Source organism: Salvelinus sp. IW2-2015, linkage group LG1 (assembly GCF_002910315.2).
Source record: "Salvelinus sp. IW2-2015 linkage group LG1, ASM291031v2, whole genome shotgun sequence".
NCBI classification, from domain to species: Eukaryota; Metazoa; Chordata; class Actinopteri; order Salmoniformes; family Salmonidae; genus Salvelinus; species Salvelinus sp. IW2-2015.
In genome coordinates, this window is record NC_036838.1 from 54,655,655 (window position 1) to 54,675,779 (window position 20,125).

Sequence of the window (20,125 nt, forward strand, 5' to 3'; positions counted from 1 at the left end):
CTAGTTTAACAGAGAGTAGCGTATAGCTGTTGGTCTAGTTAACAGAGAGTAGCAAATAGCTGTTGGACTAGTTTAGAGAGAGAGTAGCAAATAGCTTTGGACTAGTTTAAGAGAGAGTAGCAAATAGCTGTTGGACTAGTTTAAGAGAGAGTAGCAAATAACTGTTGGACTAGTTTAAGAAGAGAGTAGCATTTGAACAAGCTGTTGGACTAGTTTAAGAGAGAGTAGCAAAATAGCTGTTGGACTAGTTTAAGAGAGAGAGTAGCATTTGAACAAGCTGTTGGACTAGTTTAAGAGAGAGAGTAGCAAATAGCTGTTGGACTAGTTTAAGAGAGAGAGTAGCAAATAGCTATTCGACTAGTTTAAGAGAGACTAGCATATAGCTGTTGGACTAGTTTAACAGAGAGAGTAGCATATAGCTGTTGGACTAGTTTAAGCGAGAGTAGCATATGGCTGTTGGACTAGTTCAAGGAGAGTAGGAATAGCTGTTGACTAGTTTAAAAGAGAGTAGCAAATAGCTATTCGACTAGTTTAAGAGAGAGTAGCATATAGCTGTTGGACTAGTTTAAGAGAGAGTAGCGTATAGCTTTGCACTAGTTTAAGAGAGAGAGTAGCGTTGGGTGTTGGACTAGTTTAAGAGAGAGAGTAGCATTTGGAACAAGCTGTTGGACTAGTTTAAGAGAGAGAGTATCATTTGGAACAAGCTGTTGGACTATTCAAGAGAGAGTAGCAAATAGCTGTGTGACTAGTTTAAGAGAGAGTAGCAAATAGCTTTGGACTAGTTCAGAGAGAAGTAGCCAAATAGCGTTGGACTAGTTCAAGAGAGAGTAGCATATAGCTGTTGGACTAGTTCAAGAGAGAGTAGCATATAGCTGTTGGACTAGTTCAAGAGAGAGTAGCATATAGCTGTTGGACTAGTTTAAGAGAGAGAGTAGCAAATAGCTGTTGGACTAGTTTAAGAGAGAGAGTAGCATTTGGAACAAGCTGTTGGACTAGTTTAAGAGAGAGTAGCAAATAGCTGTTGGACTAGTTCAAGAGAGAGTAGCAAATAGCTATTGGACTAGTTTAAGAGAGAGTAGCAAATAGCTATTCGACTAGTTTAAGAGAGAGTAGCATATAGCTGTTGGACTAGTTTAAGAGAGAGTAGCGTATAGCTTTTGGACTAGTTTAAGAGAGAGAGTAGCAAATAGCTGTTGGACTAGTTCAAGAGAGAGTAGCATATAGCTGTTGGACTAGTTTAAGCGAGAGAGTAGCGTTGGGTGTTGGACTAGTTTAAGAGAGAGAGTAGCATTTGGAACAAGCTGTTGGACTAGTTTAAGAGAGAGAGTAGAACATAGCTGTTGGACTAGTTTAAGAGAGAGAGTAGCATTGGGTGTTGGACTAGTTTAAGAGAGAGTAGCGTTGGGTGTGAGATGCCGCTGCAGTAGATAGCAGCTGTTTTCTGGGCTCCTGACAAATTCCGCTATTATCTGTGTTTTTTTTACGTTGACCTTTGGGGTACATAATGTCGCCACCATAATTTCCTATGACCGAAAACAGCTTCTCGACATGACTAACCTCGATTTGGATGGCAATATCTATTTCAACGAGTCGGCAGCTCTGGCCGTTTCACTTACTCCCAGACACGGCACAAGAGAGGCAGACAAGCCGCTAGTCCGATGTGGCAGGGCTTGCGAACTATCATGGACTACAAAGAGCTGGCCAGTGACTGGAAGCTACCAAACGAGATAAATTACTTCTATTCTCGCTTCAAGTCGAGCAACACTGAACCATGAATGAGAGCGCTAGCTGTTCAGGATGACTGTGTGATCGCGCTCTCCGTAGCCGATGTGAGTAAGACCTTTAAACAGGTTAACATTCACAAGGCCACAGGGCCAGACATATTACCAGGACACGTACTTAGAGCATACGCTGACCAGCTGGCAAATGTCTTCACTGACATGTTCAAGGTAACTTTCTAAAATGACTATTGCCTCGTAGCATTCACATCTGTAGACATGAAAGGCGTTGAAAGGCTGGTCATGGCTCACATCAACACAATAATTACAGAAACCCTAGACCCACTCCAATTCGCAAACCGCCCCAACAGATCCACAGATGACGCAATCTCTATTGCAATCCACACTACACTCTGCCACCTGGATAAGGGGAACAACTATGTGAGAATTTTACTAAAAAGTGGCTCCTGTCTGGCCACTCTACCATAAAGGCCTGATTGGTGAAGTGCTGCAGAGAGGTCGAAGGAATTGTCTGTAGKGCTCTGAGACAGAATTGTGTTGAGGCACAGATCTGGGAAAGGGTACCAAAAAACTTCTGCAGCATTGAAGGTCCCCAACAACACAGTGGCCTCCATCATTCTGAAATGGAATKATTTTTGAACCACCAAGACAGGGGAGAAGGGCCTTGGTCTGAGGCGACGAAGAGCGGGCTTTCCTGTCTGACTGCAGATGTAAGAAGCCTTTACGCAGAAGACTAACTGTCTACGCCAGGTGGTTGGTGTGAGGGACTGGCACAGAAATGCCATGTGGTATGAGAGGGAGATGACCAATCGTGTGGCAGGAAGGGGATGGCACATGTGGTGGACGAGGAAGACGTAGCCTGTGCTGGAGGAAGGGGGGGATGCCATGTGGCTGGTAGGAAGGGAGACGCAAGTTGTAGTGGAGTATGGGAGATCCATGTGGTGGAGAAGGGAGATGCCATGGTGCTCAGACGGAAAGGGATATGCATAGTGGTGGAGGAAGTAGGGAGGTATAGCCATGTGGTGGTGAGGAAGGGAGAATGCCGATGTGTGGAGGAGAACTAACCAATGTGGGGGGAGGACAGGGAAGACATGTGGTGGAAGGAAGGGGATGTCAATGTGGTGGAGGGGGAACGTGGGGAGAAGGGAGATCCATGTGGTGGAGGAAGGGGAGATACCATGTGGTGGAGGAAGGAGGGATGCCATGGTGGTGAGAGGAAGGGAGATGCCCATGCTCGGCTGAGGAAGGAGTGCCATGTTGGGTCGGAGGAAGGGGGGATAACTCATGGTGGTGGACAGGAAGGGGAATGCCATGGTGGTGGAAAGGATCCGGGTAAATGGAGGGGATGCATGTGGGTGGAGGGGGATCGACATCGACCATGTGAGATGGCAGAATACATCGTGGGGAGAAATCGAAACATCCCAATGCTTGGTGGAGGAAGGGAGGATGACCCAGTGATGGTGGACACTAGTGGCTGAGACGGAGAGGGGGACACATGTGGTGGAGCGAAGGGAGATATCCATGTGGGTGGGAGAAGGGAAATGCCATGTTGGTGGAGGAAGGGGGATTGCCATGTGGTGGTGGACATTGGTGGAGGAAGGGGGATGCCATGTGGTGGAGGAAGGGGATCACCACATTGTGGTGGAGGAAGGACGATACCATGTGTGAGGAAGGGGAATGCCATGTTGTGGTGACCATGTGGTGGAGGAAGGGGATGCATGTGGTGGACCATGGTGTGGTAGGAAGGGGGATGCCATGCTGGGTGGAGGAAGGAGATGCCATGTGTGAGCGACAGGACAGAGGGGAGATACCATGTGGTGGAACATGCCATGTGGTGGAGGAAGGGAGATGCCTTTGTGGTGGAGGGAAGGGAGATGCGATCCATGGTGGAGGGAAGGGAGCAACCATGTGGGGTGGAGGAAGGGAGATGCCATCTGGTGAAGGAAGGGGGATGCCATCTGTGGAGGAGGGAGTACGATGTGGTGGAGGAAAGGGAGATTGCCATTGGTAGGAGGGAAGTGGTAGATGCCATTGGTGGAAGGAATGGGGAGCTACCGTGGTGGGAGGATGGGGCAGATGCCAATGTGGTGAGGAAGGGAGAGCCATGTGGTGGAGGAAGGGCGGATGCATGTGGACATGTGTGGTGGAGGAGAAGGGAGAATGCCATGTGGTGGGAGGAAGGAGATGCACTGGTGGGGGAGGGGAAGGAAGATAGCCATGTGGTGAGTGAGGGAAAAGAAGGAAAAAGATTGTCCCAATGTGTGGAGGAAGGGATGCAATCTGGGGAATGGGTGAGAAAGGAAGAGATGCATTTGTGAGGAAGGGATGCTCGGTGGAGGAATGGAGATACAGAGGAAGAGACTGGGAGAAGAATGCCATGTGGGAGGAAGGGTGCTAGGGGAGGAAGGTGCCAGAGGAGGAGGGAATCATTAGAGAGCCAGTGAGGTGGGGTCCATGGGGGGAGTGATGGGAGGAAGGGATACATGTGGAGAAATTACAAAATAGTGACTTATACGCCAGATAAGGGGAGGGAAGCTTATCAGAACCATTTGCACAGCCCCAGGCCAGCCAGCAATGAATTTGAGTGATTTGCACATTATGAAAGTGAATAATTGCCCTGCATAGAAGCCCATTGTGATTCTGATATGTAGCGTGATGTTCAGTCTTATAGACTTTCTTTGCTATTTTGAAAAAGCGTAGAACCAGTTCATGTATTTATTTTTTATCTCACTGTTATTTAAACGCAGGTGCCAGCTTGAGGAAAAAGTTCTCATTTACAACGTGCCGACCTGGCCAAGATAAAGGCAAAAACAGTGCGACTGACAAAAACTCAACAACAGCAGAGTTACACATAACACAAAGTAGTACAGTTCAATAAGCACAATAGAAAAATCTAATATACACCAGTTTGTGTCAAATGTAGAAGAGTAGGCGAGGAGATAAGGCAACAAATAGGCCATCTAGTCGGAAAATTAATTACCAATTTCTTAGCAGCACTTAACACTTGGACGATAGGTTAGAAGTACTATCGACTGGGGCACTTCTGACACTCCCGCCATCTAAAGACCTTTCTGATAATCTCCATCTGACAGCGGTAGGCCGTGTGGCACAGAAAGGCCCTAAGAAAATGGTCAGCCTTCAGTCCGCCAAACTATGTCATAGGTTCCACTGTCTCCCCTGCTTACATGCATGGCAATGGTACCCGGAGCAGCCAATCTGGAACCAACAGGCAACCTGACAGCTTCTACCCCCAATGCCATAAGACTGCTAAATAGTGTACGGTGTAAATAGTTAGTTAAATAGCTAGCCTGACCCTTTCTTTGCATTGACCCTTGTGCTCTAACCTTTATGACTCATCACATACGCGCTGCCTGTTACTTTAATTATCTTATCCTTTATCCCTACCGTACAGGTATAACTGTGTTACTGTCATTTTATCTATCCTTTACCCTTACACCTACAGTAATACTGAATGTTACGTGTTAGTTAGCTATCCTTTGAACTACACACCGTAGAATAACAGTAAATACTGGTAGTGCGCGTCTTATTATCTAGAGGGTTTATCCTTGTCACTTTAAAACCACCCTAACCTACAGATATACTGCTGTTACTGTCTTAGTCTAATTCTTTACCCATACCCACATATAGCTCGCTGGTACATGGGGGAGTGTCTAGTATCTATCCTTTTACCAAACTACGTACAGTAGACTGGCTGTTACATGTCTATGTAGTCTATTCCTTAGTACCCCTACCGGCGATGTCAATCTGCTGTACTGTCTATTATCTATTCTTTTCCCCTCTTCACAGATAACTGCTTGGTGAGACCGGGAGAGACCCCAACAGTGCAGTAGTTTGGAGAAGCTGAGAGATGTTCTAGCTCTCCGAGAGTGAGATCGCAGTTGCAGCTAAACTAAATGAATTGGGTTTCCTAGCTCCAACAGTGCAGTAGTATCTAACATTTCACAACAATACACTCACATCTAAAAGTAAAAGAAAGGTGAATAAATGAGCAGTAAATATTCTGGAGCGAGCAATTAGTTTTATGATAAGTAGGACGCAGTTAGGTTGGGGCGGAAGGACAGATTTTCTAGTATAGGACATACAGGGATTGGATCAGAGGGAAAGTGTGCTAGCCTCCTAACCAAGGTAAGATTCCAGTACAGTTGATACTCATATCTCAACACACACCCCCACATCAGAGAGAGAAAGGAGACCTGTACAGACGTCCACTGGACCTAAACACCAGAAAACAAACACTTAAAACCCACACCAAGCATAGAGACATAGAAGAGACCGGTAAGACACAGAAACAAACACTTAAAAACCCACACCACATAGAGAAAGAGACAGCGTTACAGGACGTTCCGACGCTAAACACAAGAAAGCAACACTGTAAAAACACACACATACTGCCACGACTGTGTAGGTCAGACCCGATAGAGACGGAGGCTGCTGGCTGTGAGGTCCCGCCAACCTCCCGTGCCGGGATGAGGTTCCATGTTCTCCTGATTGTCGCTGGGAGAAGCAGAGGAGGAAAAGGAGCGAGGTCGCAGGTACTGAACCAGGTTCTGGCAGGCGGTGGCGGTACCGTTGGAAATCCACCTCGTGACCCTCCTGATGAACCAGAAGAAGAGAGGAGAACAGTGATGTGTTGGAAGGGAATGGAGGACGTGTGGTGTGTGTGTGGTGTGTGTGTGTGTGTGTGTGTGTGTGTGTGTGTGTGGTGTGTGTGTGTGGTGTTGTGTGTGGTGTGTGCTGTGTGTGTGGTGTGTGTGTGTGTGTGTGGTTGGTGTGTGGTGTGTGTGTTCAGAAAGTGGAAGGGAACATATAGTGTGCGTTCTGTGTGTATTTCTATAACGTTGTTTTGAAAGCCGCCTCGCAATTCCTTCAAGCCGATAAGATCTCTTTGAATGTTTAGATGTTCCACACAGCACACTACAAGCCCTTCCACTAGCACACTACAGCCCTCTGAACACATCTACGACCCTTCCACTACCAACTACAAGCCCTTCTAACAACATACACCCTCTAAACAGCTACAACCCTTCTACTATCACACTAAACCCTTCTACTAAACACTACACACCCTTCTACTAACACACTAAACCCTTGCTACTAACAATCACCTCCTAAACACACACCATTATACACTACTTCTATATCACCAACCTTCACTAAACAGTACACCTTCTAACTATCACTAACCTCTACCATTCACTACCAACCCTTCTACTACCTAAACTACACGTGTCCCTTCACTTAACACTACACTTATATCAACAACTACGCTACTATAACAATACACTTTACTACACACTCCCTTTACTAATACATACCGTTACAACACACCAAGACATCTACTAACACTAAAACCATCTACTAAACCGCAATAGCCTTTCTACTATACCCACAGCTTTACAAACACCTATAGCTACTACACTACAACCCTTCTACTACTAACTTATAACACCACAACACGCTCTAACTAACACACTAAACCCTTCTACTAACAGCACTAGCACCCTTCTACTATCACACTAAACCCTTCTACTAACACTACACCTCTAACTATCACACTACAAAACACCTTCTACTAACCACTACATGAACCCTCCACTAAACCACTACAACCCTTCTACTATCACACTAAACCCTTTACTACAATATCGAACACAACACACCCTTCTACTAACACACTAAACCCTTCTACTACACACTAACTTCTACTAACACCTCTTCTACTATCACACTACAACCCTTCACTTAACACCCTACAACCTACAACTTCCCTAACCCATCTACTTCAACACTACACCCCCTTCTACTATCACACTACAACCCTTCTACTAACACACTAAAGACCCTTCTAACTTATCACACTACAACCCTATACATAAACCCTTCTACAATCTACTACACTACAACCCTTCTACTATCACACTAAACCCTCTACTAACACACTAAACCATTCTACTTAAAACAACTACAACCATTCTACTAACACACTAAACCCTTCTACTAACACACTAAAACCCTTGCTACCTCAACACACTACAACCTTCTACTAAAAACTACAGACCTTTACTAACACACTACAAACCTCTTCTACTAACACATACAACCTTCTACTAACACACTACAACCCTTCTACTAACACACTACAACCCCTTCTACTATCACACACTACAACCCTTCTACTAACACAACTACAACCTTCTACTAACACACTAACAACCCTTCTACTATCACACTACAACCCTTCTACTAACACACTAAAACCCTTCTACTAACACACTAAACCCTTCTATACTACACACTCAACAACCCTTCTACTAACACACTACAACCCTTCTACTAACACACTACAACCTTCTAACTACACACTACAACCCTTCTCTAACACACTACAACTTCTACTAACACCTACAACCCTTCTACTCACACTAACACTCTCTACTACACACTACACCTTCTACTACACACACAAACCCTTCTACTATCACACTACAACCTTCTACTAACACACTACACCCTTCTAACTATATCACATCTACAACCCTTTCTATCACAACCACTACAACCCTTCTACTAACACACTACAACCCTTTCTACTAAACCTACACACCTTCTAACTAACACACTACACCCTTCTACTAACACACTACAACCCTTCTACTAACACACTACATACCCTTCTACTAAACAACTACAACCCTTCTACTATCACACTACAACCCTTCTACTAACACACTACAACCCTTCTACAAACACACTAACCCTTCTACTAACACACTACACCCTTCTACTAACACACTACACCCTTCTACTAACAACACATAACCTTCACTACACACTAACCCTTCTAAACACACTACAACCCTTCTACTAACACACTACAACCCTTCTACTAACACACTACAACCCCTTTTTCTACTACAACACTATCAACCCTTCTACTACAACACAAACTTTACTAACACACTACAACTCTCTTCTACTAAACTAAACACTAAACACTAAACCTTCTATCTAATCCTACACTAAACCCTTCTACTAACACCACTACAACCCTTCTACTAACACACTACAACCCTTCTATCTAACACATCTAAACCTTTACTAACACACTAAACCCTTCTACTAACACACTAAACCCTTCTACTAACACACTACAACCCTTCTACTAACCACACTAAACCCTTCTAAACTACTACTAAACTTCTAACTCAACCACACTACACCCTTTCTACAACACACACTACAACCTTCTACTAACACACTAAACCCTTCTCTAACACACAACCCTTCTACTAACACACTTCTTCTACTCTACTACAACACAACCCTTCTACTAACACACAACTACAACCCTTCTACTAACACACTAACAAACCTTCTACTACACCACTACACCCTTCTACTACACACTACGACCCTTCTAGTAGCACGCTAACTTCACTAACACACTAAAACACCACACTTTCCTAACACATAACCCTTCACTATCACTAAACCCTTCTAGCTATCACACTAAACCCTTACTAACACTACACATATTACAACCTTCTACTATCACACTAACCCCTACACAACTACAACCCTTCCATAACACACTACACCCTTCTACTAACACACTAACCCTTCTAACTATCTACAACACACTTCTACTAACACACTACAACCCTTCTACTAACACACAACCCTTCTACTATCACATCACAACCCTTCTACTAACACACTATCAACCCTTCTACTAACACAACTACACACCCTTCTACTAACACACTACAAACCCTTACTACTAACCCTAACACCTACACACCTTCTACTAACACACTAAACCCTTTCTACTATCACACTACAACCCTTCTACTATCACACTACAACCCTTCTACTATCACACTACAACCCTTCTACTAACACACACTACAACCCTTCTACTACACACTACACCCTTCTATAACACACTAACACCTTCTACTAACACACTAAACCCTTCTACTAACACACACTAACCTTCTACTATCACACTACAACCCTTCTACTAACTACTACTTATCACGCCTCTACATCACACTACACCTTCTACTATCACACTACAACCCTTCTACTATCACACTACACACCTTCTACTAACACACTACGACCCTTCTACTAACACACTACGACCCTTCTACTATCACACTACAACCCTCTACTAAACACACTACGACCCTTCTACACTAACACACTAACAACCCTTCTACTAACACACTACGACCCTTCTACTATCCACTACGACCCTTCTACTAACACACTACGACCCTTTCTACTAACACACAATCTCCCAAGGAGCTCTGCAAACAGCGCCGCGGAAGCAACGTTGAAAGAACATACAATACAAAGAAACACAACAATGCTCAAACACTACATCATACAATATTGAGACAATATAGATAGAAAAACGTATTGTACAATGTTGAGACACGGTATTGTACATTGTTATGGTATTTCAATGTTGAGACAAGGTATTGTACAATCTTACGGCAGTTGAATGTGTGAGACAAGGTAATATAAACTGTAATGGTATTTCAATGTTGCATCACAGCACCAGGAGGGGGAGGAGGAGACAACATGCCTGATGAAGAGCTCCAGATCCGTCTCCTATCCTATCTGACGGACGTTTCTCCCTATCCTGTCTGTATCCGATCGATATTCCACTCAGCTCTTTTCTCCCTGCCTGTCTTGTATCATCGATGTCCCTCAGCTCTTTTCTCCCTGCCTGTCTGTATCATCGATGCTCCTCAGCTCTTTTCTCCCTGCCTGTCTGTATCATCGATGCGCCCTCAGCTCTTTCTCTCCTGCCTGTCTGTATCATCGATGTTCTCAGCTCTATTTCTCCCTGCCTGTCTGTAATCATCGATGTTCCCTCAGCTCTTTCTCCCTGCCTGTCTGTATCATCGAGTGTCCCTCAGCTCTTTTCTCCCTGCCTGTCTGTATCATCGATGTTTCCCAGTCATTTTCCGCCTGTAGATCAGCCTGCTTTTCTCCCTGCCTTCTGTACCATTCGATGGCTTCCGCTCGTCTTCTTCCTACCTGCCTGTCTGTATCATCGATGTTCCCTCAGCTCATTTCTCCTGCCTGTCTGTATCATCGATGTTCCCTCAGCTCATTTCTCCCTGCCTGTCTGTATCATCGATATTCCCATAGCTCATTTCTCCCTGCCTGTCTGTATCATCGATGCTCCCTCAGCTCTTTTCTCCCTGCCTGTCTGTATCAAGTTGCTGCTACTTACTGCCTGTCTGAACTGCTTCAAGACATCTGAAGCAGTGGAAAACCATCAACAATGAACTGCCAGATCTTATCAAAAAAAATATAAAAAAAATCCAAAGTGACTGAGATTATTGATTGTAATGAAAAGCTCTATATAAAATAAATATATTATTGACTGTTGAAACCCATTTTGTTGTTGTTGTTGTTGTTGTTGATTATTATTACTCCTCTTCTGTAAAGTTCCCCAGTGAAATGGTATGGCTTAGGAGGTTGCAACCTAGCATAATGGTAAAGGCCTAAAAGACCACACCCTCTCATTATATTTTTGTATTTTTTATTTTACCTTTATTTAACTACGCAAGTCAGTTAAGAACACATTCTTATTTACAATGACGGCCTAGGAACAGTGGGGTTAACTGCCTTGTTCAGGGCTATGCCATGCCAATTGAACAGATGGTGGCGCTATAACAAGCGATTGAAAATGAAAACTTTGAAAAGTCACACCCCTCACCCCGTTTGACCTAGAGGCAAATAAGACCCCTCTCCTCACAAGAAACACATTTCCACGTAAGACCCAGAAACTCTGGCATTTAGAATTGAGTTAAAAACACTTAAAACGCTAGTCCTCTGGCACCCGAATGACCAGATCTGCATGAAACTTGACATGTGGCATCTATGGACCAAATTCTCCCAACGCAATAATTTCTAGACTAGTACCTAAAGGAACATTGACCAATAAGCATTGTGGGCGTGGTCTGCCATATAAATGCATATTAATCAGGAATGGATATTCGTATTGTAACAACACTTTGGTACACATGTTCCAAACACTGTGAAGACTCAACATATTCAAGAGCACATTCACATGGACCACACAATGGCTGCTATAACAGGCACATGTTTATATCTCTTGATCCGTTTGACTCAAGAGTGATGAAATTTGGCACACGTGCAGAGGGAACCTATAAAGTACAATTCAGTTCGGACCCATAGTCACGCCGTTGGACAGGAGAAGAAAAAAAACATTCATGCAAGCTCATTGGCTCATAGCGGCCATATTGTTCGAGCAAGAGGACGAGAACATTTCACGACGTGCGTCCATAGATGCTYTTAACCAAATTTGGTTCCCGATCGGTCCAGCGGTTCTGGAGAAGAAGTCGTTTAAAGTAAGTCAACATCATTAGAAATAGTCCAAAATACATCAAAAGGATACTGTATGATTTTTAGTTCACAACTTGAACCCCGACATTGCTGCTTGCAGCTACATTTATTATTATTAMTAGTATTATGTTGAAACAACGTATTGAAACAAGGTACATGTATTGTACAACACTGAAACATATTGTACCAGGCTAAATGCTTAGTGTCCAGCCAGGGAATTAGTGTACCAAGTCCTAACATGCTTAGTGATTAGTGTCAGATTCTTCACATTTCTCCTTTTGTCCTGCATTGATAATCTCTCCTTTTCCATTTTCCTTCCCTGCTCTGCAACTGTATATTAACATATCAGGTGTTCTGGTGTCGTCTGTTAGAACATGGAGCTTTTCCACGTCAATGCTGTTACAAATATTAGTTATTTTCCTTTACTTTTGTTCTTCTATTGAGCCGACGTCGAGAGACAACATCTAAAATCAGGAGTTGTAAGTGATTTGAATTAGGAAGAAGGGAATCACAAGAAAGAGCTCGAGAAATACATTTGTTTTGGACAAAAAGGGCTGTTGTGTTGAGTGTACGTGTGTGTGTCAGTGGGGGCTGCTGAGGGGAGGACGGCTCATAATAATGTCTGGAAACGGAGTAAATGGAACGACATCAAACACATGGAAACCATGGAAACCACGTGCTTGATTTATTTGATACCATTACAATTATTCCGTTACAGCCATTACCACGAGCCCATCCTCCCCAATTAAAGTTCCACCAACCTCCTGTGGTGTGTGTGTGTATGTGTGTGTGTGTGTGTGTGTTTGCGTGTGTGCGCGCGTGTGTGTGTGTGTACTCACCCTGCTAGCGACGACCAGTTGTACCAGTCCAGCGGTAGAGCGTAGGATGTCTACAGCCTCTGAATGAGACAGGCCAACCAGAGACTGACCGTTGATCATCAGGAGCTCATCACCAGCCTTCAGACGTCCGTCCCTAACACACACACATTTCACATAGCATTTCACGCTAAAGTCTACGCCTGTTGTATTCGCAGCATGTGACAAATAAAATGTTATATGATATGACAAATACGCACACATTTAATACTTTATGGAAACCACTAATTATGTTTAATACTGATTTAGAATCCCCCCCAGACTCACACACAAGAAATTACCCTTACAAACTACAAAAGAGCATAACCAACATTTCACAGATTAGATGTTCGGGGATTCATTCGATAACATTGAGGAGATTACCACATCAGTCACCGTCTTCATTAATAAAAGCATTGACGACTTCGTCCCCACAGTGACGATACGTACATATCCTAACCAGAAGCCATGGATTACAGGCAACAGCACTGAGCTAAAGGTTAGAGCTGCCACTTTCGCCCTAAGACGAGCCATCAAACAGGCAAAGCGTCAATACAGGACCAAGTTCAAATCGTACTAAACCGGCTCTGAAGCTCGTCGGATGTGGCAGGACTTTCAAACTATCACGGATTACGAAGGGAAACCCAGCCACGAGCTGCCCAATGACACGAGCCTACTAGACGAGATAAATGCCTTCTACGTTCGCTTCGAGGCAAGCAAAACTGAACCATGTATGAGAGAACCAGCTGTTCCGAACAACTGTGTGATCACTCTCTCTGTAGCCGATGTGAGTAAGACCGTTAAGCACCAAAGCCCCATATACTACCCACCACTGCGACCTGTATGCTCTCGTTGGCTGGTCCTCACTACATATTCGTCGCCAAACCCACTGGCTCTAGGTCATCTATAAGTCTTTGCTAGGTAAAGCCCCGCCTTATCTCAGTTCACTGATCACCTAAGCACATCCACCCGTAGCACACGCTCCAGCAGGTATATTTTACTGGTCACCCCCAAAGCCAACACTTCCTTTGGCCGCCTTTCCTTGCGGTTCTCTGCTGCCAATGATTGTAACGAATTGCAAAAATCACTGAAGCTGGAGTCTTATATCTCCTTCTCTAACTTTAAGCATCAGCTGTCAGAGCAGCTTACCGATCACTGTACCTGTACACAGCCAATCTGTAAATAGCACACCCAACTACCTCATCCCCATATTGTTATTTATCCTCTTGCTCTTTTGCACCCCAGTATCTCTACTTGCACATCATCATCTGTACATCTATCACTCCAGTGTTAATGCAAAATTGTAATTATTTTTGCCTTTAGGGCCTATTTATTGCCTTACCTCCCTACTCTTCTACATTTGCACACACTGTATATATATTTTTCTATTGTGTTATTGACTGTACATTTGTTTATGTGTAACTCTGTGTTGTTGTTTTTGAAGCACTGCTTTGCTTTATCTTGGCCAGGTCGCAGTTGTAAATGAGAACTTGTTCTCAACTGGCCTACCTGGTTAAATAAAGGTGAAATAAAATAAAATAAAAAGGTTAACCTTCACAAGGCCGCAGGACGCGTACTGACCAGCTAGCAAGGTTCTCCACTGACATGTTCAACCTCTCTCTGACCCAGTCTGTAACACCCACGTTTCAAGCAGACCACTATAATCCCTGTGCCCAAGAATGCCAAAATAATCTGTCTAAATGACTATCGCCCTGTAGCACTCACATCTGTAGCCATGAAATGCTTTGAAAGGCTGGTCATGGTTCACATCAACATTATCATCCCAGACACCTTGGACCCACTCCAAATCACATACCACCCCAACAGATCCACAGATGACGCAATCTCGATTGCACTCCACACTGTCCTTTCCCACCTGAACAAAATGACCACCTARGTGAGAATTCTGTTTCATTGACTACAGCTCAGTGTTCAACACCATAGTGCCCTCCAAACTCATCACTAAACTAAGGACCCTGGGATTAAAACATCTCCCTCTGCAATTGGATACTGGACTTTCTGACGGGCCACCCCCCAGGTGGTGAGGGTAGGAAACAACACATCCTCCACGCTGACCCTCAACACAGGGGCACCTCAGGGATGCATGCTTATCCCCCTGCTGTACTCCCTGTTCACCCACGACTGTGTGGCCGCACATGACTCCAACACCATCCTTATGTTACAGGGAGGAGGTCAGAGACCTGGCAGTCTGGTGCCAGGACAACAACCTCTCCCTCAACGTCYGCAAGACAAAACGAGCTGATCGTTGACTAAAGGAAACAGAGGGCAGAGCACGCCCCCATCCACATCGACAGGGCTGTAGTGGAGCGGGTCGAGAGCTTGAAGCTCCTCGGTGTCCACATCACTAAGGAAATAACACGGTCCACATACAACAACAACAGTCGTAAAGAAGGCACAACAACGCCTGCTTCCCATCAGGTGGATAAAAAGATTTGTCATCAGCCCTCAGATCCTCAAAAAGTTATAAAGCTGCACCATTGAGTGTATCTTGACTGGATGCATCACCGCTTGGTATGGCAACTGCTTGGCATCCGACAGCAAGGCACTACAGAGGGGAGTGCGTACAGCCCAACACATCACTGGGGCCGAGCTCGCTGCCATCCAGGACCTCTATACCAGGCGTTGTCAGAGGAAGGTCCTAGAAATTGTCAAAGACTCCAGCCACCCAAGTCATAGACTATTCTCTCTGCTACCGCACGGCAAGCGATACCGATGCACCAAGTCTGGAACCAACAGGAGTGAGTTTGTAGGGTGTGCATAGAAACAGTGCAAAACAAAATAAAAAATGGTCATTGCAGTCATGTTAGCCATTATGTTAGCTATTTAGCATTCAGTCTGTTAGCCATTATGTTAGCTATTTAGCAGTCAGTCTGTTAGCCATTCTGTAAGCTATTTAGCAGTCTGTCTGTTAGCCATTATGTTAGCTATTTAGCAGTCAGTCTGTTAGCCATTCTGTAAGCTATTTAGCAGTCTGTCTGTTAGCCATTCTGTTAGCTATTTAGCAGTCAGTCTGTGTAGCCATTATGTTAGCTAATTAACAGTCAGTCTGTTAGCCATTCTGTTAGCTATTTAGCAGTCAGTCTATTAGCCATTCTGTTAGCCATTCTGTTAGCTATTTAGCAGTCAGTCTGTTAGCCATTCTGTTAGCCATTCTGTTAGCTATTTAGCAGTCAGTCTGTTAGCCATTCTGTAAGCTATTTAGCAGTCTGTCTGTTAGCCATTCTGTTAGCTATTTAGCAGTCAGTCTGTGTAGCCATTCTGTTAGCTATTTAGCAGTCAGTCTGTGTAGTCATTCTGTTAGCTATTTAGCAGTCAGTCTGTTAGCCATTCTGTAAGCTATTTAGCAGTCTGTCTGTTAGCCATTCTGTTAGCTATTTAGCAGTCAGTCTGTGTAGTCATTCTGTTAGCTATTTAGCAGTCAGTCTGTTAGCCATTCTGTTAGCTATTTAGCAGTCAGTCTGTTAGCCATTCTGTTAGCCYTTCTGTTAGCTATTTAGCAGTCAGTCTGTGTAGCCATTCTGCTAGCTATTTAGCAGTCAGTCTGTTAGCCATTCTGTWAGCTATTTAGCACTTATGGCTTGGGGATAGAAGCTGTTCAGGAGCCTGCTAGTGTCAGACTTGTTGCTCAGGTACAACTTTCCGTGCGGAAGCAGACAGAACAGCCTGTTCCCTGTAAATGGAACGACAGACTAGCCAGTGAAACACAGCCATTATGGATGCTGAAGATATGAGTCATGTCTGTGTGTGTGGCTATGTGTGTGTCTTGTGTGGTGTGTGTGTGTGGTGTTGTGTGTGTGCTCCGTCGTGATTAGTGTGTGTGTGTGTGTGTGTTGGTGTTGGTGTGTGTTGTTGTGTGTGGTGTGTTTGCGAGTGTGTGTGTTTTGTGTTGTGTGCGGTGTGTGTACGTGTCTGTGGATGTGTGTGTGTTCGTGTGGTCGTGTGTTGTGTGTGTGTGTGTGTGTGGTGTGTGTGTGTGTGGTGTGTGTGTGTGGGTGTGTGGCTGAGTGGGTGTGCTGTGTTGTGCTGGAAAGTTATTAAGTGCAGAACGGACGTGAAGAAGAACAAAGAAATAGCTGTGCCTCTGTTAACTAAATCAGATTGAGACAGCACACCATCACACTACACACACACTACGGAACACACACACACACGCCAGACTACACATGGCATCACAACTCCACACATATCGCAGCACTCCATCACACGTACACACACTCGCACACACACACACACACACACATCACAGCACACACACACACACACACACACACACACTACAAGAGACCCACCTACACACACATCTACGAGCACAACACCACAACATCACACCAACAAATAAACCCCCCCCGCACAAAAAACGGACACACCCATCTGACAGACAAAACACGATCGAATCACTCACACCAACTAAGCCACTAGCAACGAAAGCGGACATCACACACAAAAAACATCCCATGACACCACACTTCGCCACAGTTACTCAGACTAACCCACGCCTTCCTACAAACCCTATAATATAATATAAATAAATGTAATTTGCAGCAATCATTTACCCCCGTTGTCGTGTATTCACATATAGCTAAGCCCACCAAGGAGTGTATAGACCCCGACTGGTTTGGCCACTCCTTTTCTTATTGAACTAGTAAACCGGAGACTCACAGATGGTGCAGTGGAAGGAAAAAATAGGAAGAAAATATCTATTGTCTTGACTTGTGTCCTGAGAAACGTTTCAGAGGTTGCAGGGACTGTCTGATTCATACTATAGAAACGCCAAAGCCTAAGTTAAATAAAGGAAATTAAAAACTTTTTTTTTTTAAGTATAGCCGGGATCGATGGCGTAGCCAAATTGCGGTGGGTAGGTCTTTAACTAAAAGTAGCAGTTTAGTTATTTTAAGATAATGTGTCACATTCTTTCAGGTGTCGCTAATACGTAATATCAGTGCAGGGACACTATAGATACTTGTTTTGATGGTAACAGAAGGAGGGGCTAATTCCCTCGACATGTGGACAACTCTTAGTCTCCTACCTGATGGAATCAAGGCGGCAATTATACGAAATGCTATATACCATACCTAATTGTCTGTCATTAGGATGATAGCTGATTTAGGATAGCCCACGACTGTCAATGAAATAGTGATCGATTATGGCAATTGCAAAAGCTATTATTAATAAAAAAGTAAAAGATATGTAATGTCTCTTTTAAAAAACCCTTATCACATGCGCTACATCACCAAGAAATCCAAGAATAATCACCATTTTATTTGTATGATCACATGTAGCTCCCGCCATACAACAGGGTCGTTAGTCACTACTGTGGAAATGGTTACTTACAGCCCTTAACCAAAACGGCATTATTATAAAGAAATAGAGTTTAAAAATATATACCGAAAATAACATTCTTCAGACTATACAAACTGTAATAAAACGATGCCAACAAGTCAGACCAAGTAACGAGGTTGCGCTTCACACACGAGGTACCCTGACAAAGTAATCGCTAGCGCGCTAAAGTACAGGGTGACCCAAAGTTACCGCTACAAAAGTCAATGTCGGAGCGTTATATACAGGGAAGCTACCGGCTAACAAGAGTCAAAGTTGGAGGTTATAAACTATGAGGAACAGGGTACCGGTAACAGAGTCCATGTGGAGCTATATACAAGGGTATCAACTGTACCGCGAATAAAGTAATCTACAAGAGTCGAGTGTGGAGCTATTATTACAGGGGCAGTGTACCGGTTACCAGATCAATGTGGGAGGTATATACAGGGAGGTACCGGTACTGAGTCAAGTGGGAGGCCTATATAACAGGGGACCGTACAGAGTCAATGTGTGGACATTATACAGCAGGGGAACAGTAACAGAGTCAAATGTGCGGAGAGCGCTTTTATACAGGGATAAGCAGGTACCCGGTACAGAGTCAATGTCGGAGGCATTATACAGGGCAGGTACCGGTACAGATGCAGGGGAGCTATAAACAGAGAAGTACCGGATACAGATCAATGTGGAGGCTATATACAGGGGGTACCGGTACAGAGTCAGTGTGGAGGCTATATACAGAGGGTACCGGTTAGTCGAGGTAATTTGTACATGTAGGTAGGGGTGAAGTGACTATGCATAGATAATAAACAGTGAGTAGCAGCAGTGTAAAAACAAAGGGGGGGTGTCAATGTAAATAGTCAAGGTGTGGCCATTTGATTAATTGTTCAGCAGTCTTATGGCTTGGGGGGTAGAAGCTGTTAATGAGCCTTTTGGACCTAGACTTGGCGCTCCAGTACCGCTTGCCGTGCGGTGGCAAAGAGTTAGTCTATGACATGGGTGGCCTTTCTCTGACACCGCCTGGTATACAGGTCCTGGATGGCAGGGACTGCTCTACCCTCTGTAGAGCCTTACAGTCAGATGTTGCCATACCAGGCGGTGATGCAGCCAGTCAAGATACACTGAATGGCGCAGCTGTAGAACTTTTTTGAGGATCTAAGGACCCATGAGGGGGAAAAGGTGATGCCGTGTCCTCTTCACGACCGCGTTGGTGTGTTTGGTCCATGTTAGTGTTTTAGTGCTGTGCACACCGAGGAACTTGAAGCTCTCGACCCGCTCCACTACAGCACCGTCGAGGAGAATGGGGGCGTGTTCAGTCCTCCTTTTCCTGTAGTCCACGATCAGCTCCCTTTGTCTTGCTCACGTTGAGGGAGAGGTTGTTGTCCTGGCACCACACTGCCAGGTCTCTGACCTCCTCTCTATAGGCTGTCTCATCGTTGTCAGTGATCAGGCCTACCACTGTTGTTGACTAATGTACACACTGCTACTCTCTGTTATTATCTATGCATAGTCAGTTTAATAACTCTACCTACATGTACATATTACCTCATTTACCTCGACACCGGTGCCCCCCGCACATTGACTCTGTACAGTTTTGGGGTATTTTCTTAAAACTGCATTGTTGGTTAAGGGCTTGTAAGTAAGCATTTCACTGTAAGGTCTACTACACCTGCTGTATTCGGCACATTGTGATATTGATTATTTTTTTTTTATGACTATAGTAAGTGCTTATAAAGTGCCAAATAAAGTAACAGGGTTGACTGTAAACAGGGTTGACTGTAAACA

The 20,125-nt window shown here is 44.4% G+C and overlaps 1 protein-coding gene across 1 annotated transcript in view; it reads right to left on the reverse strand.

The window, feature by feature from the left end:
• Positions 1 to 11,894: 11,894 nt before the first annotated feature.
• Positions 11,895 to 20,125, reverse strand: part of LOC111978201 (PDZ domain-containing protein 2-like) — a 120,985-nt gene continuing 112,754 nt past the window's right edge. Inside the window, exon 6 of the mRNA XM_070443084.1 lies at positions 11,895 to 13,124. The gene's annotated coding sequence lies outside the window, so the exon portion shown is untranslated. The remainder of the gene's footprint in view (positions 13,125 to 20,125) is intronic.